General features: G+C 46.2%; 1 protein-coding gene across 5 annotated transcripts in view; it reads left to right on the top strand.

Annotated features, from left to right (window-relative positions):
• The window catches only part of RASSF8 (Ras association domain family member 8), an 80,662-nt gene that overhangs the window by 32,231 nt on the left and 30,231 nt on the right, over window positions 1-18,200 (top strand). The window contains exon 1 of one of the 5 annotated variants that reach the window (XM_088454857.1): window positions 9,688-9,741. The exons of the other annotated variants lie outside the window; for them this stretch is intronic. The gene's annotated coding sequence lies outside the window, so the exon portion shown is untranslated. Of the gene's footprint in view, window positions 1-9,687; window positions 9,742-18,200 lie in introns of those variants that run through there. 5 annotated transcript variants of the gene reach the window in all.

Genomic DNA, 18,200 nt, shown 5'->3' with positions numbered 1-18,200 from the left:
TGTGCACACTTAGGGGCATATTTACATTGGTTTTGTGGCTTTATCTAGGAAATTTACCTTTAAATTATACAATGTATCTTCTTCCACTTTAAGTAGGAAATAACAATACACATTTATGTCTGAATATGTTGCACTGTCCCCGACCCCTCCCAGCCTCCCCTCCAGTGAGTTTTTGTTTTTGTAGTTTTTGGAAATGACATGCAGTACATTATTTTGACCTCTAGCTGTCACTGTTCCAATAGCTGCCCACGGCAAGATCACTCCATATGCAGCAGCTAAAACAGTGACCCCTGCAGGCTATGAAATGAAGTGCTCTTCAAACATCCATTTCTAATGACACACACCAGTATTGCAGGGCTGACACGGGTTTAGTGTAAACAAGGAATAACCCAGGTCCATCCTGCTGTGTGAAAGGAATCTGAGCAGCTGTGACACAGGTCAGAAACATGTTTTTTCAAAGTAATTTTTTGGGGTGTTCTTAAGTATTTTTTAAACTTTTTTTTTGACACAGTTTACCTTTGGGGGGCTGTCCCATGGGTGCTGGGTGGTTTCCGGACATTTGCACCCCAAAACCCCAGTTCTGCACTTTTTTTCGACACCTATTCAAAGGCGAAACTTTTTTGCCTATTCCAATGCATTGACTTCCCTCATCGGCGAAAAGTCTTCGCAATTAAATACGGGGATACGTTTTCGCCTGTCGTTCTCCTCCCCCTATATTTACTAAACATCGGTTTTGATCGATGTTGTGTTACTGGGGCTGAATCACATATTTTACTAATATTTAAAAATAAAAAAAATTGTAAGTAAATGTGATTTGGCTCCAGAAACGGGAGGCAATCGGGAAGCCGACTGCCTAAATACCGGCAGCCGGCTTCCCGACTGCCATTTCCCGGCAAGGGTGAAATGCCGGGCGTCTAGATGTAGACGCCCGCCTTTCCCCGACGCCGGGAGACCGGCGCTCGGCATCCCGATCGTAGGGATGCCGGGCGCCGCGAGCGGACAGCCGCGTGGGGGAGGGTTAGGTTTAGGGCTCCCGGGGGGGACTTAGGGTTAGGCACCCCCCCGGGAGGGTTAGGGTTAGGCTAGGGGGAGGGAGGGTTAGGGTTAGGCACCCCCGGGGAGGACTTAGGGTTAGGCACCCCCGGGGGGGACTTAGGGTTAGGCACCCCCGGGGGGGACTTGGGGTTAGGCACCCCTGGGGGGGACTTAGGGTTAGGCACCCCCGGGGAAGGGGGTACTTATTGTTAGGCACTTGGGGGGGAAGTTAGGGTTAGGCACCCCTAAGGAGGGTTAGGGGGGTTAGTAAATACTTACCTATCCACGATCGGGATTTCCAGTGCTGTCGGGCTTCCGCTGCGTCGCACTCTGCTCCTGTCGGGCTGCCGCTGACGGGTATCGAACCATGCGGCCGGCGGTATTTCTTACCAATTCCCCAGAAACACAACATTGATGTTGATTGATTTTTGATCGATTAAAATCGACCTGTAGTAAATATACCAATAGGTGACTGTGCACCACACGAGTGATGTTACCGTGCGGGGGCTGCGCCGGCCTGTATAGACACTTCATCGCTATATCCGTCCTATTACATACAGGCAGCCGCGACTTGTCCCGTCTTCTGGCTGTGACCGAGGGAGCCGCATGTGACCTGACTCTCTATGACCTGTATAAGGTTTCATTACGCTCCCCCCACCCCCGTTTTATCAGGACTCGGTAACTTTCAAAGTCTGTCCTGTCCCAGCACGCTGGCTGTGGTTTGGCTGGGGGACGATAAGGAAGCTGTATAGCACTTTCCCAGGGTTGAGCCCTCTGACAGAGCCGCACACATATTATAGGGGCGTTAGTCAGGGGCTTTGTGCTTGTTGGTCATTGCTTACCGCATAATTATTGTTCTTTACGAGATCCTTCTGATATTAGTTATCTTTAGTTGCTGGAACAGCAAAACTGAGGGCCTGATTCAGCAAGGAACGCAGCCGCGAATTCGCACGCACCCGGCCGATGTTTGCGTTATGCGTATGCATCGCAGTGCGCATGTGTGAACCGGCCGCTGCGATCGCAGGAAGCACGCAGTTTGTCAGGAAGTGACCGTTTGGAGGGTGGTCTGTGAAACGCAGGCGTGCCAGTGCGTTTCAACGCCGTTACAGTAGTGTGAGTAATTGAACCCCTGCAACGGAAGACGCGTCCAGAGCTCTAGATGCAGACAGGAAGCGGCCCAAATCCTGAGTGAGGTCAGGTCAACCACTATTATGCTAATGGGTTCGATGGTTCTCAATGTTACCGATGTTTTTCGATGTCTAGCGAGGTATTGCGGATGTGAGTGAAGGGAAGTGGGCGGCATTAGTGGTGGGCGTCGGGTTCTTGTGCTGCGGTGTCATTGCGTGGGATCGGTATGCAATACCGCCGGCCTTCTGGCCGGCAGTTCGAATCCCAGGAGCGGCAGGCCGACAGCGCTGGAAATCCCGATCGTCCTAAAAGTAAGTAAAAACGAACCTATCCCCCTAACCCTAACGCTCCTTAGGGGTGCCTAACCCTAACCTCCCCCCCAAGTGCCTAACCCTAATCCCCCCCTTCCCCACTGCCTAAACCTAAGTCCCCCCGGGGGTGCCTAACTCTAACCCTCCCGGGATGGTGCCTAACCCTAAGTCCTCCCCCGGGTGCCCTAAACATAACCCCTCCCCCCCGCACGGCTATCCACTCACGGCGCCCGGCATCCCTTCGTTCGGGATGCCGGGCGCCGGTCTCCCAGCGTCGGAAAAATGACAGGCGTCTAGATATAGACGCCTGTCATTTAACCCTCGCCGGGATAAAGCAGTCGGGAAGCCGGCTGTCGGGATTAAGACAGCCGGTTTCCCGATTGCATCCCCATTGCGTTTGGGTTCATTAGCATATTCTCGCCGCTGAATCAGGCCCTGAGATTGGACATGTGATCCATCGGCCCGAGTCTCCTCCGTACCTCCCTTTCTTTACTGCAGCCATTGGCTTGTTGTAGCAAGGAATGCTGGGATGTGTAGTTCCACAACAGCTGAAAGCTCTACAAGTTGCCTACCATATTGGCATATTCCTAAATAATAATAAACGTGCAATCACCAGGTTTTATAACGAAATTGACCCACATGGACATCTCAAGGGTAGAAGGCGACGTTTCTGTCTTCTGAGAGATCTCCGTCAGGACAAGTCCAGCAAAGAATATTTCTTTCATTGGAAATATTTCAGTCTTAACGGTCGTCTTCCTGGAATTGGCGCACTGAAGGGTCATGTTTATTATTGGGTATAGACCTATCTGCAACGGTCAGCGACCGTGTAGTGTTAAAGTGAAGGGGTCACCTCATATATCGGAGGCTTTGCTGCTAAAGTGCTGTACTGTACAATGGATATATGGGGAAGGGGGACGACTTTCAAATAGCAGGGGCTTTTAAAAAGGTGGACAACTTGCATTCAGTAAAACAATATGTAAAAAAATTAAATGCATAAGACAAATAGAAGTGAAATAAATGCAGGATAGCTGCCCTGGAACGGCGTCATGAAAACAGGATGTGCGATTGTTCCCTAATAAAACGCCAAGATAAATATAAATAAGACATTGAGATCCTACGCACTCCCCGAAGACACTATCAGTGCTGTTCTAGCTAAAGAGTCTGTTCTCTGTATTAGAAACGGGGAATGTTCGTACCGAATATTACAGAACAACTCGCGCCAAAGTCTTCCCCTTTCTACGCAAATCATAAACCGGAATTTCATCTGAATTTCAACGTGATCATTGTTGTGCTTTCCAGCTGTGTGGTCATTTCCCTGCATACAACAAGGTAGGTACTCCCCAAGCAGCGGCACCTGTCAGCTTGGAGACCCCTGACGCAAGTGGGCGAGGGAGGGGGAGCTTCAATAAAAGCCACAAAACCCATTTTTAACAAGGAAAAAAAAAAAACTAGAAAAATATTGGAGTTAATGATTGTGAAGAGCTGAAAACAGAGGTGCAAAGAGGGCTGTGGCCGAACTGTGTGACCATAATAACCTCCTCCTGCGATAACCAGATGTTTAGCTATATACTATGTATATCTAATCTGCCCCCCGTCTGTTTTGCAGAGACCTGTGGGGTCCAGGGAGTGGTGAGGATCACGCTATAGGTAACCTGTGGCAATGTGTTCACCTGCTGGCAAGGGCCGGGCCCACGCCTGCCTGGCATGGAGCAATCGCTCGCATGAGTGCTATTGATTTACAGGGCAACCTTTAAATATTTTATGTAATGGAAAAAAATATATAATAATAATCATAGTAAAAAGCTGTGATGGGTCCTCCCCCGGCAATACGTGGGCTGGTCTCTGGCACTCCCAACGAGATTATTTCTGTGGAATTTTGTTTTGGAGTGTTGTGGAGAGGTTACGGCTCCACGTCCTGCTGTTCCGGCCCTTTCATCTCTGTCGCCTGCATTGTAGGAGGTTGTGGCAACTTGTAGGCTCCCCTTGGCTTGCGATGCACTGACATAACTACACATATCTTATCCCCCCACGGACCCCCCAATTTTGCACAAAGCACTGGTTACTGTTCGTATAATTTACTGAAAAGAATATTGATGAGACTGTCTGAGCTGAGTGTAGAACGGCGGGCAGGTCAACGTTCTGCATTGAAGGAAGCTGCGTCGCTGTGGGGTGGCGTTAGGGGAAATGCGTAACGCCCCCAGTGCTTTTATAGACTGAATACTGATTTTTAGTGAAGTATCTCTGCACTGGTCACATTTGTAGGAAAATCCAGTGATCTACGCTTTGGGTGGGATATCCAAGATGGCGGAATGCTTTGCAGCAGGTTGAATCACCGCAGAGTTTCGTTTTGCGTTTGTTGCGGCAGTGTTGGGGGTTACTATTGCTAACCGTCGGTATTGTAGGGATCGTTCCTGTCCAATGATTAAGCCTAAAAAAAAATAGTCTCCCTGCCGCCAATGCCAGTTTGTCATGGCGCTGATGCGGATTTCATGCGATCTCTGTTCGCCTTGGATCTAGCGCACACGTAAAAAAACTTGGATGTCCATCTTCGGACCATCAAATGTCTCCAGCGCAGTGATTGCGTGTAGGGCTCGGGCGTCTGTACATGAGGACGGTTTCCGAGAACTGTCCATGTAATCAAATTCTCTGTCCCGTTCCGGGGCTCCGCCGAGAAGCCGTGTTCCTTAAAACGGAGGGAAAGACTCAGGATTGGGCACTATAATTCCTCACTTATCTTTTAACATCCTAAGAAAAAGGAAAAGAGAAACCTAATTTCAGGTTTCTATGGCGACGGGCGAATAATTGAACAAGCTGTAATTGGAAAAAATAAATGTTTCCGTAATAAAAAACCACCACTGTGCTGTTGCAATGGAAGGGGGAGGATTTATATTACTGCTGATTTATATACAACGCTGAGCCCTTAGTCTGCGTGAGGCATTTTATAACCTGTTTATACACGTGATTTACTTATTTAAGTGTTTTTTATCTAAGTGTTAGATAACGTGTAAGGGAGTAACTAGTACTGCGCTGGGGATTGTATATCCCTACTTACATTAGGCTGCGTGGGATCGCAGAACGCTTGGGTTTGGCTCTGCAAAGCTTTGACTAAATGAAGCCAGTCTCAGAAATGGGAGTACCTGTGTGTTACTCAATCACGTTCTACAAAACACCTATTGGTTCATAGTTTTAAAGGGTGTTGATATTTGGGACATGTGCTTTTTATTGCACTGGGGCACAGAGTTCCAGCTTTTGCAACCCTCTAATGCAGGGGTTCCCAACCACGGTCCTCAAGGCACACTAACAGTACAGGTATTAGAGATAGCCATACTTGAGCACAAGTGACTTAGGGCCTGATTCAGAGCCGCTCGTAAGCAGCCGCTCGTTCGCTCCGAGCGATGTTTGCCCAACTGCGCATGCGTACGGATCGTAATACGCATGCGCGAACCAGTCAGTGCGGCCGAAATTCATGTGCTCGCAAAATAGCGAATGCCTGATAATTTGAGTGACAGAAAGAGGCGTATGTGGGTGGTAACAGGGGAAGGTGCTTGAAAACGGGGAGTGGAGATCCGATCGCCGGCGTGCTTAAAGGTCAAAACGGGCGTTTTATGGGTGTACATAATTAAAACAGCAGCGTCATTGACCACGTCACTGGGTTATTTTATAGCCAGAACTGCTCGCAAAATTGTGGTAGCAAAAACCAACCACAAGAATAGCGAGCAGTTCATACCCTGTTCGATGTACTCGATTAATCTAATAAATAGCGGACATGACGTAGGATGCGAGCGGCCAGGGGGCGTAGTTTCCCAAAAAACGACCGCATGTTTTGTTCGCTCGTTCAGACCTAGAGGCGTGAACAATACAATACAATTGTATTGTATTGATTGGAATAGCCACCCCTATTTTCTGGACGAGCGAGCGCTAATTGCGTCCGGCTCTGAATCAGGCCCTTAATTAGTACCTCAGTTATATTGATTTAACCATCTGTGCACAATCATGGATATCACTAAAACCAGGACTGTTAGTGTGCCTTGAGGACCGAGGTTGGGAATCACTGCACTAATGCCACAAGTTGTGTCAGTATGCGGCTGGGGGACTTGGAACGTTGGTTGCAGAGTGCGACCATTTCGGCAGCACTTCACGTCCAATGGCCCACAGTGCACCCAGCCCCTATGAATCTGTATTTGCACCTGTGTATAACTCTTAACATAAACCCGTTAGTCAGGTACTTTGGGTTCAGCAAGCAGTTTGCTGGGAATAAAGTATCCGTGTGTATTTTTAAGCTGTGCCATGAACCTAGTAAAAATAGGTTCCGCCCCAAAAAAAGGGGGCAGTTCAGTTCTGCGTAATGGCCGTGGCGTGCTACTATGGAATGGGGCGTCGCGGCCGGCAGCTTGCAGTGTTCAGGGCACCGTATATATATATATATATATATATATATATATATAATATATATAGCAGATATGTGCGCAGCCTAACGTCGCAGTGATGCCCGATGGCACATCATGTTGAATTGCCATGGCCTCAAAATGGCTGCCTCCTAATAGGGCATAAATTTTAACCCACCCCATTTCCCCAAAATCTATTCAGAGGGATATTTAATGGGTATCTATGTATGAATTTACCCAGAAGCAATGACGTGAGAAAGGCGCCCTTGGATGCCAGATACCTTTAAAGATATTTGACAGTGAAAACCTGTCAGAATGTCCTTATTGCACTTTTTCGTAAACTGTGCATGTTAATAACAGGATGCTCCAAGCACAGAGATTACAGAGAAGCACCAGGGCTGACTTCAGACCATCGGGAAGCGTCACCTGCCCACGTCAGGGCTGTTCTAGGCCTCTCACTCCCACACGTCTCATTTTAATGAAAGTTTTCCTTGCAATGTTACAGTAAACACAGCAATGTATACATCTCCTCGTACTTGTGGGGCTCGCTGGGAGCTGAGGAATGTATAATTCACAAATGCTCTGCATAGCTTCTCCCAATGTAGGAACATTCAATCGCGGACACGGTTTTTTATTCACAGTCCCGGAAGAGCTTAAGTGCACAGTGTACGGAAACCCGACTTGCTCTAAGCATGTGTATGTAAGGCTCCTTTCTGACTAAGGCCTGTATTCAATTTGGAGCAAAAAGCCATTTTCGCGTGTTTTTGGCGAAACTTTTTCACGGGTGACGTCATTTTCGCCTGTTTTGGTTTTACCCCGTATTCAATTTGAAGGACTTTCCGTCTAGGCGGAATGTCAATGTAATGTACCAGGCGAAAAAGTTTCGCCTATGAATAGGAGGCGGAAAAAAGTGCACAATTGGGGTTTTGGGGTGCAACGTTGCGGGAACCCCCCTGCAGCCTTCAGACAGTCCCCCAAAGGTAAACTGTGTCAAATTTGAAAAAAACACTTGACACCCCAAAAAATGAAAAGGGGTGAAAAAAAAAGTTTGGGTACAAAGTTAAAAACTAGCGAACTTGACTCTGGGGGGGTCCCCAAGTATGCCCCAGGTGTTTTTTGATTGCAGGTGCTTGCGGCAGGTGGATTTTTCACGATTTTTAAAACTACACTTTAGCAACTTTTAAATATGCTGACCCCCATTTTCAAGTACCCCCAAATTTGCTGGGATAATTTATTTTCTGGATAAAATACTCCTGAATACTATTCTGCACCACGTATTGAAAAATGGTAAAGCGTGCACACGCGCAATACTTTTCCGCCTGCCAAACAGGCGACGTAGGCGGAAAGTCCAGGCCGCGAAAAAGTATCGCGGCTCGGCTCATATTGAATATAGCTCTAACACGGGTACTCCCATGCCTGAGAGCTGCTCCATCTCCAACTTAAGCTAGGTACACACTAGATGAGATTTTGAACGAATTGGCAGATTCCGACGCATCGGAACGACAAACAGTCAAGTACGTACGCACTATGCGCGCTCCCGTGCTGTCGTCCGTCGCATCTTCAGATCTTTTGTACATGCAGAAAGATCTGTCAATCTCGTTAATGATTCCCCGCAGATCGTGCAGTGTGTTCACACTACCGAACGATCCAGGCGATATGGTCACAGTATATAGTTAACGATCTAACCATCCAAACGATGGAAGATATATCGTTAGTTAGATTGCACAGTGTCTATGCGCTAGATCGTTTGTCCAGGAGTTCAAGGGAAATCGTTGACGACATCGCATCGTTTGCAGGTCGTCTAGCGTGTACCGGGCTTTACAGCGGAGTCTGGTGAAATGCGCCAATTACTTGGACCGTTCAGGCTATAATTTGGCCACGTATTCCATTTGGAGGTTATGGTTCTCCACGTCATCTCACTGCGGCCAATCAAACAGCTCCTAGCCGCAGTCGCCATCATTTAAAATCTGCATTTGCACCCACGCTGGGTGCAGAAGACCTACCATCTCTGCCCGCACGCCCGGAACAAGCATGGAAGTTAGGCTGCACATCCATCACCCTCCCGATAGGAGTAAACCGTGCGCTCTCGCACTCTCCATGAAGGTGTGTGCTGCGCGCGGCGCAGTCTTCTGATAATTGCGAGAGGCGGTCGCTTTTTGGGCTTGCGTCCAGCGCAGAATCGGGTCCTTTTTTTTGGTTCTGGCCGATTTTTAAAAACCAGATCTGTAGTTTTTCCTTTTGAGCAGAGTCTAATGGACTCTGGTTCTGGGTAGGAGGCGAGCGGTATGGGGGCCCGCTGCAAACAGGTGTGTGGGGACTTTAAACTTTTTTCTTTTTACAGTGACTGACACTGTATCCGAGAGCTAACAAGTCCTTTAAAACTATGGGCTGCAGCCTGCCCCCAGGCCATGAGCTGGCTATCCCGCACGGCTGGCTCTGTCAGCGTAATTATACAGACATGGGATGAATTTTTAACGAATGCTCTTTTGTATCACACGGGACCTCTGACGGGGATAACGCACTTTAGAAATAATCTGCTCTCACATGTGTGATTCCCCCCCCCCACGCCCACTCCCCATCCTCTACCCCCCCTTATACTCTCCGGGAATGGTTTCCTCTCCCTTCTCATTACGCCTCTGATCTGAAGGCTGTTTGTTTAGGATCCTGAAGCATAGGATTGAATTGCAAGCTGTCAGCAATGTGAATGGGGAGGACCCCTGGTCGTCGGCACAAATGGAAACAGTCTCGCTCCAGCCGGGCTGGGGCTGTTTTTTTGGCAGGTCGAACGCGCATTGATGGCGCACAGATGGTTCCAATTGCTGTTTGGATTTGTTACATTTACACAGAGGAAAGTGCGACGTTCAGTCCTAGCTGTGGAACAGGTCTGTGTTGCATTTGTCTGATGACCTAGTAATGTTGGGTTAGATGTACAGATTTTAGGAGCGGGGGGGGGTAGGAGTCTCTCTACTATACTGTAGCAGCGCTGATCACGAGCTGGGGTGTTATTTCGGTGACCCCCGGTAAGAGCCTTGCAGTGAAATAGTGAACCGAGAATGGAAACGGTGACTCTCCAGCTGATGTGGAACTACAAGTGCCAGCATGACCTGCCAGGCACAGCAGCTGGAGCAAGAAAGATTTCCTGCACTTGGGCAGGCTAAGGTTGCGTGTCTGGTGTAAAGATTTTTAAGGTTGCAAAGTGTAATGGAGTATTGCCTCATTTCTCCGTCACTAGTGACAAAAGTCACACGCTATAGCCCAAAGTGCTACAGTGCGGTTATCTGCACCCTCTACGCCTAACCGGAATGTACCTGCTATGTTTTTTATTTAGGGGCATATTTATCAAAGCTCGATGTGAGATAAAATTGTGAGTTATATATCACCAACCAATCCGCTCCAAACTATCATTTCTTAACAGCCGGCAAAATGTAAGTTAGAAGCTGATTGGTTGGAGATCTATATCTCACAATTTTATCTCACATCAAGCTTTGATACATATGCCCCTTAAACTTTGATGTATAACGTGCAGTTACGGAATTTGGACGTGTATACGTTCTGCCTTTAATTGTACTCTGCGTGTTTTGTTCTATGTTTAGTATTCACGTGTGGTTTGCACGCTGATTGTCCAGCGCTGCGGAAGTTGCGGCTGCTGACAAATCCTGATGTAGGTCAAAAAGCTGAAATTGCAAAGCACAGCATGCCTTTATTACAGATACCACCAATCCTAGAACCACATTACTGTTACCTGTTTGTGACTCCTATCCAGTCATTAGAAGTTGTGCTCCTGCAATACCAGAGAGTTGCAATATTGGGAAGCTCCTCCTCTGTAGCCTGCTTTCTGAGATGGTATAGGAAAAACGCTGGATATGTTTAAGTATCTACAAATCACCAGCGCCGCTTTTAGAAGTTTTACCAGTAATACAGATATTTATATGCATAATACTGAGTTAGTTCCATCATGACCAATGCTGGTAAATACTGGCTTGTATTCCAGTGTGCTTACGGGAGGCAATCGGAAAGCCGACTGCCTAAATACCGGCAGCCGGCTTCCCGACTGCCATTTACCTGCAAGGGTGAAATGCCGGGCGTCTAGATGTAGACGCCCGCATTTCCCCGACACCGGGCGCCGCGAGTGGACAGCCGTGCAGGGGGGGGGGGGGGTTACGGTTAGGCAGCCCCCCGGGGGGGACTTACGGTTAGGCAACCCCCCGGGGGGGACTTACGGTTAGGCAACCCCCCGGGGGGGACTTACGGTTAGGCAGCCCCCCGGGGAGGACTAACGGTTAGGCAGCCCCCCGGGGGGGACTTAGGTTTAGGCAGCGGGGAAGGGGGTGATTAGGGTTTGGCACTAGGGGGGGAAGTTAGGGTTAGGCATCCCTAAGGAGGGTTAGGGGGGTTAGGTTAGTAAATACTTACCTATCCACGATCGGGATTTCCAGCACTGTCTGGCTTCCGCTGCGTCGCACTCTGCTCCTGTCGGGCTGCCGCTGACGGGAATCGAACCGCCGGCCATGCGGCCAGCGGTATTTCATACCAATTCCTGCCTTACTGTGATATATGCATTGATGATCTGTGCATTATATAATATAGCAGTTAGGGAATTGGAGAATACAAGGTTTTCCCTGTATCTTGTAAATTTGGGTCTTCCCCCACAGTTGTTCCATTTTGGGTGATTTACCCTTCATTCGACCATCAGCAGATCCCGCTGGACACATGTCGCCGGACTCTGAAACTTCCACGCACCTGGAAGCTTTCCAACTTTAATGATCCTTTTCATATGTCGGCCCAGTGTTCAGCGCAGGCGTTCTATAGAATCTCATGTATTTCCCAGTCATCTGCAGAATGTTCTGCAAACAAGGGTGCGCTCACTTGGTGCTTTGGGTTACAGTGGTCGCAGTTCAAGCCGCATCTTAATTTTGTTCCTAGAACATTCTCCCTTTGCAAAAGTTTGGAGTTTAACTGTTGAGTTGTCCCGACTGTGGGGTCTATTTACTAAGCCCTGGATCGAGATAAAGTACCAGCCAACCAGCTCCTAACATTTTTCAAACACAGCCTGTGACATGACAGTTAGGAGCTGATTGGCTGGTAGTTGATCTCCGTTCACTCTATCTCTATACAAAGCTTAGTACATAGACCCCTGTGTCATCAGTGTCACATGTGAGGATTAGAATAATAAACCTTCATAGAGGTTATTAGCAAAGGAGCAGGCGCTTGTACTTATGACGCTGTGTCATGTGCCTATTTTTGCTTTATATAGGGGTATATTTACTAAAGGTTGATTTTAATTGATTTAAAATGGATCAACATCAATTTTGTGTTGCTGGGGCTATAGGACACATTTACGAACAGACAATTTTTTGGATTTGTTTCTTAAAGTATTAGTAAATGTGTGATTTAGCCCCAGTAACACAACATCGATGTTGATTTGGTTGTGATCAATTTTAAATTGTTCAAATTCGATTAAAATGGATCTATAGTAAATTTGTCCCATGGTCTTAATGTATACTCCAAGATGGCGTCTGCAGAGGGTGCAACAATTAGCTTCTTCAGGTGGGTGTATCTGGGCAATTTGGGGCCTTTCTAACTCCTGGCGCTTCATTGTGTGGCCTTATTTAATAATAATAAACAAAAGATTTCTCATGGTGGACATTCAAGGATTGGGCGACTGCAAGGCTTTCCCCCCCCCCCCTGGGTAAGGACTGTGGTCCTGATTCAGTACCGATCGCAACTGCGAATGCAATAGCGATTACGCACGCAGTCTCACTATGAAGATATGCTAATCCTCTGCCATCGCTATGCCGTCACAGCACAACAGTCCCGATCGCAGCGGCCGGTTCGCGCATACGCAGACCACAACAATCGGGCAATTGCCCGGTGTTTCTGGTTACGCAGAACCATCGCAGAGTGATTGACAGGAAGTTCCGTTTGTGGGAGGTGATGGAGGGTGGTCGGTAAAACGCCGGCGTGTCAGTGCAATGCCGTAAGCAGCTTGGGCTTTCACTGCGTACTTTGCATGAGGGCAGTATGGGAGGAACAGCTTGCTTGCTACTCTGACCTTTGCTAGACATAGTGAAGCAACTCTACGCTGGAACCCGATAGACAGAGCAGAGACGTGCGCCTTCAGCGAGGGAAGGCGGAGTCCCAGGTCCAATCCAGCTTGGAGGAAGGCCAGGGCTCTAGCAACCCGAATTATCTACCTGATAAATCGATTCCATATTATTGAAGAAATTGTAGTCCCAGCCTTCCAATCGCCAGCCCTCTCGGCTGGTGAGGCCTCCTTAGATGTGGTCCGTGCTCTCCAGGATCTACGTGGGATTGTACCAGTTCTCTTCGGAAAGCTGAAAGAATCACACACAGGCTTAGTCTCTCAGGCTTCAAAACTCCGTGGCAGAAAATAAAAAAAATACTAGAATGATAAAAAAAAAAGACAAAGTTACCCAACTGGTGTGAGATATACCATGACACAAAATTTCTATGGACTTAAAAATAACTCAAATCAGAAAACACATGTATGCTTAGTAATATAGAAAATATACTATATATATACAAATCAACAGCGTTTTTTGTATGGCGAGTGCCCTTGTCTATGACAATCGTTTTTTTATTTTTGGATCCTAAAAAATCCTTGTGGCACCCCCACGTTGGCTTGCTAAGATTGGTGTGAGTGCAAGTCCTTTGAAAATGTATACAGTCAGGTGCATAAATATTGGGACGTTGACAGAATTTTCATATTTTGGCCTTTATTCACCACCACAATGGCTTTGAAATGAAACAAACAAGATGTGCTTTAACTGCAGACTTTCAGATTTAATTTGAGGGTAATTACATCCAAATCAGGTGAACGGTGTAGGAATTACAACAGTTTCTATATGTGCCTCCCACTTTTTAAGGGGCCAAAAGTAATGGGACTGTCAACTCAAAAGCTATTTCATGGACAGGTGTGGGTTATTCCCTCGTTATTTCATTATTAATTAAGCAGGTAAAAGGTCTGGAGTTGATTCTAGGTGTGACATTTGCATTGGGAATCAGTTGCTGTCGACTCTCAATATGAGATCCAAAGAGCTGTCACTATCAGTGAAGCAAGCCATCATTAGGCTGAAAAATGAAAACAAACCCATCAGAGAGATAGCAAAAACATTAGGTGTGGCCAAATCAACTGTTTGGAACATTCTTAAAAAGAGAGAACGCATCGGAGAGCTCAACAACACCAAAAGACCCGGAAGACCACGGAAAACAACTGTGGTGGATGACAGAAGAATTATTTCCCTGGTGAAGAAAAACCCCTTCACAACAGTTGGCCAAATCAAGAACACTCTCCAGGAGGTAGGTGTATATGTGTCAAAGTCAACAATCAAGAGAAGACTTCACAAGAGTGAATATAGAGGGTTCACCACAAGATGCAATCCATTGGTGAGCCTCAAACACAGAGAGACCAGATTAGAGTTTGCCAAACAACATCTAAAAAAGCCATTACAGTTCTGGAACAACATCCTATGGACAGATGAGACAAAGATCAACTTGTACCAGAGTGATGGGAAGAGAAGAGTATGGAGAAGGAAGGAACTGCTCATGATTGAAAACATACCACCTCATCAGTGAAGCATGATGGTGGTAGTGTCGTGGTGTGGGCATGTATGGCTGCCAATGGAACTGGTTCCCTTGTATTTATTGATGATGTGACTGCTGACAAAAGCAGCAGAATGAATTCTGAAGTGTTTCGGGCAATATTATATGCTCATATTCAGTCAAATGCTTCAGAACTCATTGGACAGCGTTTCACAGTGCAGATGGACAATGACCCGAAGCATACTGCAAAAGCAACCAAAGAGTTTTTTAAGGCTAAAAGTGGAATGTTATGCAATGGCCAAGTCAATCCCCTGACCTGAATCCGATTGAGCATGCATTTCACTTGATGAAGACAAAACTGAAGGGAAAATGCCCCAAGAACAAGCAGGAACTGAAGACATTTGCAGTAGAGGCCTGGCAGAGCATCACCAGGGATGAAACCCAGCATCTGGTGATGTCTATGCGTTCCAGACTTCAGGCTGTAATTGCCTGCAAAGAATTTGCAACAAAGTATTAAAAAGTGAAAGTTAGATTTAGGATTGTTTAGTTTGTCCCATTACTTTTGGCCCCTTAAAAAGTGGGAGGCAAATATAGAAACCGTTGTAATTCCTACACCGTTCACCTGATTTGGATGTAATTACCCTCAAATTAAATCTGAAAGTCTGCAGGTAAAGCCCATCTTGTTTGTTTCATTTCAAAGCCATTGTTGTGGTGAATAGAGGCCAAAATATGAAAATTCTGTCAATGTCCCAATATTTATGCACCTAACTGTATATAATATTTTTTTTTTTACGGGATTTCAGTACTTCTAGTCTTGTCAAATTTGTTTAGTAGACCAGGCACCTGCATTGGAGGCAGCTGGGTTCTGTTGTATGACTCCCATCTTTATCCTATGAACCCTCTGGGAATTCTTGTCATTACTGAAGTATGGTGCCTCGTGCCTCAGTGATGTCACGGCTCCCTAGTGAAGTGTCGGGCTACGCTGTGATATTGGTTCAGTTACGGCCTGTCAGCAATGTGCGTAAGTGACAGGTAGACTTGCAGGCATCGGAATCCTAGCTATAGGCTCCAGTAATCGGTGAGGGGAATGGTTTCTCTTTATTTGAATTCCAGTAAATGGGAAAGACCCCCCCCCTCCCCTTTCCCTCCCTAGGGTGCTATTTTCTGCCCGTGTAATTGATACAGGTGGCATGGAGACCTCGTGGTTACCTGTAAATGAGGCTGCCGCACACAGACATGTCATTCCTGTATACATAGGAGGTTATTGTGTGGAACGTCAGCTACTAACGCATTATACCATGGTGATGGCTGCGCAATGTAGGCAGAAGTTATGGTGGGAAAGGACAGTCACACGTACCCCCCCCCCCCCAACTGTTTGGAACATTCTTAAAAAGGAAGAACGCACCAGAGAGCTCAGCAACACCAAAAGACTCGGAAGACCACCAAAAACAACTGTGGTGGATGACAGAATAATTATTTCCCTGGTGAAGAAAAACCCCTTCACAACAGTTGGCCAAATCAAGAACACTCTCCAGGAGGTAGATGTATATGTGTCAAAGTCAACAATCAAGAGAAGACTTCACAAGAGTGAATATAGAGGGTTCACCACAAGATGTAAACCATTGGTTGGCCTCAAACACAGAGAGACCAGATTATAGTTTGCCAAACAACAACTAAAAAAGCCATTACAGTTCTGGAACAACATCCTATGGACAGATGAGACAAAGATCAACTTGTACCAGAGTGATGGGAAGAGAAGAGTATGGAGAAGGAAAGGAACTGCTCATGATCCAAAACATACCACCTCATCAGTGAAGCATGCTGGTGGTAATGTCATTGCGTGGGCATGTATGGATGCCAATGGAACTGATTCCCCCCCCCCCCCCCCCCGGCTGCAGCTCCATCCCACACAGTCTGGGACGTCCCCTCGTCTTCCCTATCTCTCTGGTCTGCTCTCCGGTTCCTCAGCTCCAGAATTGGCCACATTTTATATTTTATTCATTTACTTGGGGAGAAATGGATTAAATGTGACTTAATTTAAAGGGATATTCTAACAAAAGATTAAACTTTCTTGTGCTGGACTCATTTACTGACATTGTGCTTAATGGTTCTGCATGTTTACTGACGTAAGATGTAATGGTTCATCTCGTTTACTGACATCGGATACAATGGTTTGGCTAATTTGCTGACGTTGCATATAATGGTTTGGCTAATTTGCTGACGTGGCATATAATGGTTTGGCTAATTTGCTGACGTTGCATATAATGCTTTGGCTAATTTGCTGACGTTGCATATAATGGTTTGGCTAATTTGCTGACGTTGCATATAATGGTTTGGCTAAGTTGCTGACGTGGCATATAATGGTTTGGCTAATTTGCTGACGTGGCATATAATGGTTTGGCTAATTTGCTGACGTTGCATATAATGGTTTGGCTAATTTGCTGACGTTTCATATAATGGTTTGGCTAATTTGCTGACGTGGCATATAATGGTTTGGCTAATTTGCTGACGTGGCATATAATGGTTTGGCTAATTTGCTGACGTGGCATATAATGGTTTGGCTAATTTGCTGACGTTGCGTATAATGGTTTGGCTAATTTGCTGACGTTGCATATACTGGTTTGGCTAATTTGCTGACGTTGCATATACTGGTTTGGCTAATTTGCTGACGTTGCATATACTGGTTTGGCTAATTTGCTGACGTTGCATATACTGGTTTGGCTAATTTGCTGACGTTTCATATAATGGTTTGGCTAATTTGCTGACGTTGCATATAATGGTTTAGCTAGTTTGGTGACGTGGCATATAATGGTTTGGCTAGTTTGCTGACTTTGCATATAATGGTTTGGCTAATTTGCTGACGTTGCATATACTGGTTTAGCTAGTTTGGTGACGTGGCATATAATGGTTTGGCTAATTTGCTGACGTTGCATATAATGGTTTGGTTAATTTGCTGACGTTGCATATACTGGTTTGGCTAATTTGCTGACGTTGCATATAATGGTTTGGCTAATTTGCTGACGTTGCGTATACTGGTTTGGCTAATTTGCTGACGTTGCGTATACTGGTTTGGCTAATTTGCTGACGTTGCATATACTGGTTTGGCTAATTTGCTGACGTTGCATATACTGGTTTGGCTAATTTGCTGACGTTGCATATACTGGTTTGGCTAATTTGCTGACGTTTCATATAATGGTTTGGCTAATTTGCTGACGTTGCATATAATGGTTTAGCTAGTTTGGTGACGTGGCATATAATGGTTTGGCTAGTTTGCTGACTTTGCATATAATGGTTTGGCTAATTTGCTGACGTTGCATATACTGGTTTAGCTAGTTTGGTGACGTGGCATATAATGGTTTGGCTAGTTTGCTGACGTTGCATATAATGGTTTGGCTAATTTGCTGACGTTGCATATAATGGTTTGGCTAATTTGCTGACGTGGCATATAATGGTTTGGCTAATTTGCTGACGTTGCATATACTGGTTTAGCTAGTTTGGTGACGTGGCATATAATGGTTTGGCTAATTTGCTGACGTTGCATATAATGGTTTGGCTAATTTGCTGACATGGCATATAATGGTTTGGCTAATTTGCTGACGTTCCATATAATGGTTTGGCTAGTTTGCTGACGTTAGTTGCCGATAGCAACCAGATTCTAGCTACTATCTTCTAGAAGGTGCTAGATAAATAAGTAGCATTTGATTGGTTACTATGGGCAACGCCTCCACTTCTATAAACCCGCACATTAGTAAATATTACCCTAAAGTGTCTCTCCCCC

The sequence above is a fragment of the Taudactylus pleione genome, unplaced genomic scaffold (assembly GCF_031769625.1).
Source record: "Taudactylus pleione unplaced genomic scaffold, aTauple2 ptg000634l, whole genome shotgun sequence".
NCBI classification, from domain to species: domain Eukaryota; kingdom Metazoa; phylum Chordata; class Amphibia; order Anura; family Myobatrachidae; genus Taudactylus; species Taudactylus pleione.
This window is presented reverse-complemented; position numbering and strand designations above follow the sequence as displayed.